Below are 9,627 nucleotides of genomic sequence, written 5' to 3'. Positions count from 1 at the left end.
TTTTAATTCCTCCTTAACAATAATATTAGTGCCCACTTTTCATATGTATAGAGTGAAGACTAGTGATGTTAATAGGCATTATTCATAGTTAGCCAACAAATAAAAGATAGTGTGCACACCAGGCCCCAAAATTTTTGATGCCAATTCATGGTCGTATTTTTCGCTCATGCTCCTCTAAAGTCAAGATTTTCACTGACACTGAAGAATTCCAGGCCCTACCAAACGTACTTGGAAAACATCATTCTGGGAGGTTTACCTTTTCATATCCCCTCAAGCCTTGCTCTATGAGAAGCCTTTTATTCAGCCTACTTGCTGGACTACTGAGGCTATAAAGTGCAATAAAATTGTTGACAATGCTTTCCTTTCCTGTAACGTGTAACTTTTTTGTCAATGTGTTGAAGCAATTCTGGATTTTCCATACACTTTATAAATTGTCACACCCTTGTCATTTTGTTTTCCAAATCTATTTACACGCCATGACTTTATGTTAAGCTTAGGTTACCAGCTCACAAATTTATTCTAAACTTAAGTTGAATATTTGTTACTTATGATAAATTGATGTTTTGCATAGTATTTCTCTGCTGTGATCTTTCATAAAGTACAATCATACCTGAGTCAGAACCTGGACCAATTAATTATTAATGAATAGAATAAAGATATTAATGTTTCTCTATAGCAAATGAGAGGCTACATTTTCTTCCCTCAATTATCACAGCAACTCCTGAATTTTGTTGCATTAATCAGTAAATTCCTACCTCACGACTACCATAGATTACATAATATTGAATATTAAAAGACTTTCAAAATCAAAGTCTATGTATATATGTGTGGATATATGTATATAAATGCATTATATATATATATATATATAAGAATACATGCAAAAATATGCATATATATATACACATATACACTCACATATGCATGCGTATGCACACACACATATAATGTGTTTTGCACTGATTTTTTTCATCAGCTCCACTATCCAGGAACCCTGTGAAGTAGGAAGATTCAGTATTAATCTTTTAGTTTTTTAAGAAATTAAGGCCTAGAGATTTTAAGTGACTTACACGAGATCACAGAGCTGGTAAGCAGCAAAGCCAGGACTCAAATTCGTATTTCACTGATGTATCCACAAAAGCTGAATGCTCAGCAACTGACAATGATAGCCTCATGTATTTAGACCTTACTGTTGTACCAGGCACTTTGTGTGTATTATCTCATTTATTCCTCAAAACATCCTAGTGGAAGATACTAATCCACCTATTACATTAAAGACACAAGCTATTACAGAGTAAAACAAAAAGAAAGAAAGAAATGAAAACAACAGTTAAACAATCCAGACTGGGAAAAGTAAATACCTCACCCACATGCTTTCTAAATTGCTTAGTGGTAATTTGAGCACATGTCTTCTGGTTCTCATTTCAGTTCTTCTTCAAATCTTATCTTCCTGATGTTCTTACTCCTTGATAAGAATAATAAAAGAAAAAAAAAAAAAAGGTTGGCAGATGTTAGTTAAGTAAATATTGGCTTAAAGTAGAGATATCTGATTGCATCCCCTTTAATTCACCTTCCCTAAATTCCAAGCCCAACCAGCTTAACAAAGACCATTATATCGGCTGTGAATGAGACGCATGTGAATATAAGAGAAAGATGGATGAAAACTATAACTTGATACTTGAGTGCCTGGCATTTGATGTTTTAAAATTCCTGGTTGGCATGTTTCATGAGTCACATATTGTATTTTCAAGTCATAATTTTGTGTATATTTATATTAGTAATCATTAAGTACCACTCATGTATTAAATGTTTTTATTCTATTTATTGCTTCAACAATTCTATATGGAGGATATTTTATCCTGTTATTACAAAAGAAACTGTGGCTTTAAGGGTTCAAATATCTTTTGAAATCCCATAGCTGGGTGAAAAGTATATTTCAGATTCAAATGCCAGCCTTCTTATTCATGTCTCAGTGACTGTTTATTCAGTGTTTTCCACAGAATCTAAGATTAGTACTAAGATTAAGAACTAAGATTAAGTACTTAGAACTAAGTACTAAGATAAGTACTAAGATTAGAACTAAGACTAAGTTTTGAATTTAGGATGACTTACCTCTGCCATTAAGCTTTGCTCAGTTATTATGGTTTATATTGTATATTCACTCTCTGAGTTCCTACAGATGTCTTTAAGTTTGGAAATCAGTTGTGTGGTTGCTGTTGTTCAGCTGCTAAGTCTTGTCAAAGTCTTTGAAACCCCATGGACAGCAGGATGACAGGCTTCTTTGTCCATCACCAACTCCTGGAGTTTGCTCAAACTCACATCCATTGAGTCAATGGTGCCATCCAACCATCTCATCCTCTGTCATCCCTTTCTCCTCCTGCCCTCAATCTTTCCTAGGGTTAGGGGCTTTTCCAGTGTGTTGGCCCTTTGCATCAGATGACCTAAGTATTGGTGTTTCAGCCTCAGCATCAGTCCTTCCAATGAATATTCAGGGTTCCTTTAGGATTGATTAGTTTGATCTCCTTGATGTCCAAGGGACTCTCAAGAGTGTTCTCCAGCACCACAATTCAAAAACTTGAATTCTTCAGGTGTTAGCCTTCTTTATGGTCCACCTTTCACAGCCATACATGATTATCGGAAAAACCATAGTTTTGACTATAAACACTTCTGTCAGAAGTGATGTCTCTGCTTTTTAATATGCTGTCTAGGTTTGTCATGTTTATTCTCCCAAGGAGCAATCATTTTTAAAATTTTGTGGCTACAGTCAACATCTGCAGTGATACTGGAGCCCAACAAAATAAAAATCTGTGGAAAAATAGCTCCAGAAAGAATGATAAGGCTGGACCAAATTGGAAATGACACTCAGTTGTGCATGTGTCTGGAGGTGAAAGTAAAATCTGATGCTGTAAAGAACAATACTGCATAGGAACCTGGAATGTTAGGCGCGTGAATCAAGGTAAATTGGATGTGGTCAAGCCAGAGATAGCAAAAGTGAACATCAACATTTTAGGAATAAATGAGCTAAAATGGATGGGAATGGGAGAATTTAATTCAGATGACCATTATATCTACTACTGTGGGCAAGAATCCCTTAGAGGAAATGGAGTAGCCCTCATAGTCAACAAAAGAGTTCCAAATGCAGTACTCGGGTGTAATCTCAAAAACTTCAGAATGATCTCACTTCATTTCCAAAGCAAACCATGCAATATCACAGCAATCTAAGTGTATGCTGCAACCACTAATGTCAAAGAAGCTGAATGGTTCTATGAAAACCTACAAGACCTCCAAAAACTAACACCAATAAAAATCATCTACATTTCTTCTTTAATTCAGATAATATCAGGGTCAAGTCTCCAGACTAGAAGATGTTTTTCTTTCTGTACATACATTGTTATCTGGCAGGTTCTAGGGAGATATGAGAGGCACCAAGGATGGTGCTGGCTATTTGGGAAATTGATAAATCAATCGTGATTATGAGGAAGGCTCAGCCTTTGACTATGGTGAAACAAATGAAGACTAAGAACTGCCAAATTCAATGCTAGGAGAAGAAATTATAGAGTAACCTGCTTAGTTTCATATGGCAGTGAGAGATTAACACAAGAAAAGGCTTTGGAAAGTCAAATATTTATAAGGTTGTGGATAAAACAAAAGAACTGCTGGTGTATTAGAGAGAAGAGTATAGCTTAGATATCATTAAGCTCTGTGAAAATCAACTGAGAAGCAACACTTCATTTTCAAACCCTGGACTGTAATAACATTCAAACTACTGCACAATTGCACTCATCTCACATGCTAGCAAAGTAATGCTCAACATTTTCCAAGCCAGTCTTCAACAGTATATGAACTGTTAACTTTCAAATGTTCAAGCTGGATTTGGAAAAGGCAGAGGAACCAGAGATCAAATTGCCAGCATTCGTTGGATCACTGAAAAAGCAAGAGAGTTCCAGAAAAATATCTACTTCTGCTTTATTGACTATGGCGAAGCCTTTGACTGTGTGGATCACCAAAAACCATGGGAAATTCTTAAAGAGATGGGAATACCAGACCACCTGATATGCTTCCTGAGAAATCTGTATACAGGTCAAGAAGCAACAGTTGGAACTGTACGTGGAACAACAGACTGGTTCCAAATTGGGAAAGGAGTACTTCAAGGCTGTATATTGTCATCCTGCTTATTTAATTTGCATGTAATTTATGTACATGCAGAGTACATAATGTGAAATGCTGGGCTGGATGAAGCAAACCTGGAATCAAGATTGGAGGTTGAAATATCGATAACCTCAGTTACACAGTTGACACCACCCTTATGGCAGAAAGCAAAGAAGAACTAAAGAGCCTCTTGATGAAAGAAGAGCATGAAAAAGTTGATTTAAAATTCAACATTCAAAAAACTAAGATCATGGCATCTGGTCCCATCACTTCATGCCAATTAGATTGGGAACAATGGAAAAAGTGAGAGACTTTATTTTTATTATTATTATTTTTTTAACTCCAAAATCACTACAGATGGAGACTGCAGCCATGAAATTAAAAGACACTTGCTCCTTGGAAGAAAAGCTATAACAAATGTAGATAGCATGTTAAAAAGCAGAGACAGTACTTTGCCAACAAAAGTCCATGTAATCAAAGCTGTCGTTTTTCCAGTAGTCAGGCATGGGTCTAAGAGTTGGACTATAAAGAAAGCTGAGCACTGAAGAGTTGATTCTTTTGTTGTGTTGTAGTGTTGGAGAAGACTCTTGAGAGTCCCTTGAAGGAGATCCAACTAGTTAAATCCTAAAGGAAATCAATCCTGAGAATTCATTGGCGGGACTGATGCTGAAGCTGAAACTCCAAAACTTTGGCTACCTGATGAGAGAACTGACTGGTTGGAAAAGACCCTGATGCTGGGAAAGATTGAAAGGAGGAAGAGAAGGGGATGACAGAGGATGAGATGGTTGGATGGCATCACTGCCTCAATGGAAATGATTTTGAGCAATGAGATTTACTTTTAGCCTAGTCTTCCAAATATTTGGAGTGGCCAGAAATCACTTCCTCTCAGTGGGAAAAGGTTAGATTGAGGTTCTTGAATTCTCTTACCTATACTTACCTTCATTTTAAATTTGATCATTTTTTTGCCACATGGATAAAATATATCTATGCTACTTCAATGTTACACCCTGCTGATTTAAAGTATACAGTTGGTAGAAAGTGAAAGTAATAGAAGAGACACTCCTTGATAGCATTTAGTTGGCAAAACAATTTGGAAAAAAGTCACTCTTTGAATCATTATAGACCCAAGTTCTTTATGCCAGTGAACCTTATCTAACCTTTCCATTATTTAATTTTGTGACACTTTCTTAAGATTTCAAAAATATTAAAGTCAATTTTCTTAAAAATTTTAGGAAACTTCTGAAGAGAACTCTTTGGGCATGGCACTCATTTTGCTTTTTAAGGAGCATACTCCTCCTTTGGTTAAGGAGGACTATTGAAGAAAACTAGTTCAAGTAGTTATTTTTTAAAAATTAATTTATTTATTTTAATTGGAGACTAATTACTTTACAATATTGTACTGGTTTTTGCCATACATTGACATGAATCAGCAATGGGTGTACATGTGTTCCCCATCCTGTGGTCCCCTCCCACCTCCCTGCTCATCCTATCCCTCGGGGTCATCCCAGTGCACCAGGCCTGAGCACCCTGTCTCACGCATCAAACCTGGACTGGCGATCTGTTTCACATATGATAATATACATGTTTCAACTAGTTATTGATTGAACTGAATTCAAAAATTATGACAGCACACCCAAAATTATCACCTCCTTCTGAAATTCACTTTTACAAGAGGAAAAAACATATCTCATTCCATCCATTTTTTTTTATATCAAAAAATCTGAAGTGAAGAGGGCAGGATGCCAATCTGTTGTATATTTCATGGGAAGAATAGTAAGAAATAGCCACTAGAAAATGCTATTTTGAGGGAAGTTAGTGACTTCAAGAGAATTTTTTAAATAGTTGACCATTTAAATATTTGGTCCATATCCTTTTAATTCCTTTTCCTGTAAAAATAGTAACTTATTAAAGATTCAAAAGAAGCATATTTTCACAAGTATTATTAACATCCTTGTCCCTCTCAGGGAGAAAATAGACATAAGATAATTCAAGCTAATAAAGCTCTTCACAGACCCATTAAGATTCAAAGATTTGTTAGGAGAAAGTGTTTGAATTAGTGGGTTGAAAAGCATTACTTGGTTAGCAGTTTATGTGACTTTTACTGCTTCCTTGATATTTTACAGTATGTGACAAGAGCATGTTTATGTTTCTGTAACAAAGCTCAAGTCTTATAACCCCTTGAGATCTCAAGAGTTGTTAACTCTGTCATAGAGTATGGCTACAGATACCTTTCCTATTCTGCTTGGCATTAAGTTATTTTTGATTTAATGAGTTTTCTCTGTTCCTTGGTATAGCAGCTATCATAGTAGATCCAGAACTTCGTGGATTTCCTACCACAATAACTCAACTCTTGCTTTTTTAAATCTACAATGTAGTATCAGAAATAAAAATTCTTATTAAAGTTGGATAAAAATCTGAAAATCCCAATTTCAGGAAAAGAAAATAAGCTAGTCAGACATAATTGACTTTCACATGGTGATTTAGTTTTGTTTTTTAATTTTTAATTGAAGGATAATTGCTTTACAGAATTTTGTGGTTTTCTGTCATACATAAACAAAAATCAGTCATAGGTACACCCATGTTCCCTCTCTCCTGGACCTCCCTCCCATCTCCTTCCCCAACCTACCCTTCAGCCTGTCACAGAGCCCCTGTTTGAGTTCCCTGAGTCATACAGCAAATTCAAATTGACTACCTGTTTTATACATGGTATTGTAAATTTCTATGTTACTCTCTCCATACATCTCCCTTTTTCCCTTCTGTCCTCCCATCATGTCCCATAGGTCTGTTCCCCATGTTTGTTACTCCATTGCTGCCCTGAAAATAAATTCATCAGTGCCATCTTTTCAGATTCCATATATATTGCCAGTATATGATATTTATATTTCTTTCTGACTTACTTCACTCTGTATAATTGGCTCTAGTTTCATCCAGTTCATTAGAACACAATCAAATGTGTTCCTCTTTATGGCAAGTAGTATTCCATTGTGTATATGTACTACAGCTTCCTTGTGTATTGATCTGTCGATGGACATTTAGGTTGCTTCCAAGTTCTAGCTGTTGTAAATAGTGCTTCAGTGAACATTAGGGGTACATATGTCTCTTTCAGTTTTGATTTCTTAGGGTATATGCCTAGGAGTGGGATTGCTGGGTCAGATGGTGGTTTTATTCCTAGTTTTTTAAAGAGTCTCCATACCGTCTTCCATAATGGCTATATCAGTTTGCATTCCCACCAACAGTGTAAGAGGGTTCCCTTCTCTCCACACTCTCTCCAGCATTTATTGCTCATAGACTTTTTGATGATGGCTATTCTGACTGATACGAAGTAGTATCTCATTGTAGTTTTGATTTGCACTTCTCTAATAATGAGTGATGTTGAGCATCTTTTCACATGCTGGTTAGCCATCTTTATGTCTTTGGAAAAATGTCTCTTCAGGTCCCTTTCCTAATTTTTGATTGGGCTATTTGTTTTTCTGCTATTGAGTTGTATAAGCTGCTTGTATATTTTGGAAATCAATTCTTTATCAGTTGTTTCCTTTGCTATTATTTTCTCCCATTCTGAGGGTTGTCTTTTCACCTTGTTTGTAGTTTCCTTTGCTGTGCAAAAGCTTTTAAGTTTAATTATGTCCCACTTGATTATTTTTGTTTTTATTTCCATTATTCTAGGAGCTGGGTCATAGAAGATCTTGCTTTGATTTATGTCATTGAGTGTTCTGCCTATGTTCTCCTCTAAGAGTTTATAGTTTCTGCTCTTACATTTAGGTCTTTAATCCATTTTGAGTTTATCTTTGTGCATGGTGTTAGGTAGTGATCTAATTTCATTTTTTTGCACGTAACTGTCCAGTTTTCCCAGCACCACTAATTGAAGAGGTTGTCTTTGCCCCATTGTACATACTTGCCCTCCTTTGTAAAAAATAAGGTACCCATATGTGCGTTGGTTTATCTCTGGATTCTCCAACTTGTTCCATTGGTCTATATTTCTGTTTTTGTGCCAGTATCATACTTTCTTGATGACTGTAGCTTTGTAGTAATGTGAAGTCAGGAAGGGTGATTTCTCCAGCTCTGTTCTTTCTCGAGACTGCTTTGGTTATTTGGTATCTTTTGTGGTTCCGTATGAATTGTGAAAATTTTTGTTCTAGTTCTGTGAAAAATTCCATTGGTAATTTGATAGCGGTTGCATTGAATCTGTAGATTGCATTTGGTAGTACAGTCATTTTCATAATATTGATTCTTCTTACCCAGGAGCATGGGATATCTCTCCATCTGTTTATATCATCCTTGATTTCTTTCATCAGTGTCTTATAGTTTTCCGTATACAGGTCTTTTTTCTCCTTAGGTAAATTTATTCCTAGATATTTATTCTTTTTGTTGCAATGGTGAATGGGATTGAGTCCTTAATTTCTCTTTCTGATTTTTCATTATTAGTATATAGAAATGCAAGTGATTTCTGTGTATTAATTTTGTATCCTGCGACTTTGCTAAATTCACTGATTAGCTCTAATAATTTTCTGATAGTTTTGTTTGGGTTTTCTATGTATAGTATCATGCATCATGTCATCTGCAAACTGAGATTTTTACTTCTTCTTTTCCCATCTGGATTCTTTTATTTTTCTTCTCTAATTGCCATAGCTAGGATTTCCAAAACTGTGTCGAATAATAGCATTGGGAGTGGACACCCTTGTCTTGTTCCTGATCTTAGAGGGAAAGCTTTTAGTTTTTCACCACTGAGAATAATGTTTGCTATGGGCTTTTCATACATGGCCTTTACTATATTGATGTAGGTTCCTTCTATGTCCATTTTTCGAAGCGTTTTTATTGTAAACGGATGCCGAATTTGTCAAAGGCTTTTTCTGCACCTATTGAAATGATCATATGGTTTTTATCTTTCAATTTGTTGATATGGTGTATCACGTTGATTGATTTGCATATATTGAAGAATCCTAGCATCCCTGGAATAAACCCAACTTGATCATGGTGTATAAGCTTTTTAATGTGTTGCTGTTGTTCATTTCCTCTAGGTTATCCATTTTATTAGCATATAGTTTCTCATAATATTCTTTTATGATTCTTTGTATTTCTGTGTTCTCTGTTGTAACCTTTCCTTTTTCATTTCTAATTTTATTGAATTGATTTTTCTCCCTTGTTTTCTTGATGAGTCTGGCTACTGGTTTGTCAATTTTGTTTATCTTCTCAAAGAACTAGCTTTTAGTTTTATTAATCTTTGCTGTTGTTTCCTTCATTTCTTTTTCATTTATTTCTGCTCGGACTTTTATGATCTCCTTCCTCCTGATGACTTTGGGGGTTTTTGGTTCTTCTTTTTCCAGCTGCTTTAGATACAGAGTTAGGCTGTCTATTTGATGCTTTTCTTGTTTCTTGAAGTTTGATTGTATTGCTCCCTCTTAGACCTGCTTTTACTGAATCCCATAGGTTTTGGGTTGTTGTCTTTTCATTTTCATTTGTTTATAGGAATATTTTAATTTC

The sequence above is a fragment of the Bos grunniens genome, chromosome 19, assembly GCF_055505025.1.
Source record: "Bos grunniens cultivar Pamir isolate PY7600 chromosome 19, Bosgru_T2T1.0, whole genome shotgun sequence".
Classification (NCBI taxonomy): Eukaryota; Metazoa; Chordata; class Mammalia; order Artiodactyla; family Bovidae; genus Bos; species Bos grunniens.
This window is presented reverse-complemented; position numbering follows the sequence as displayed.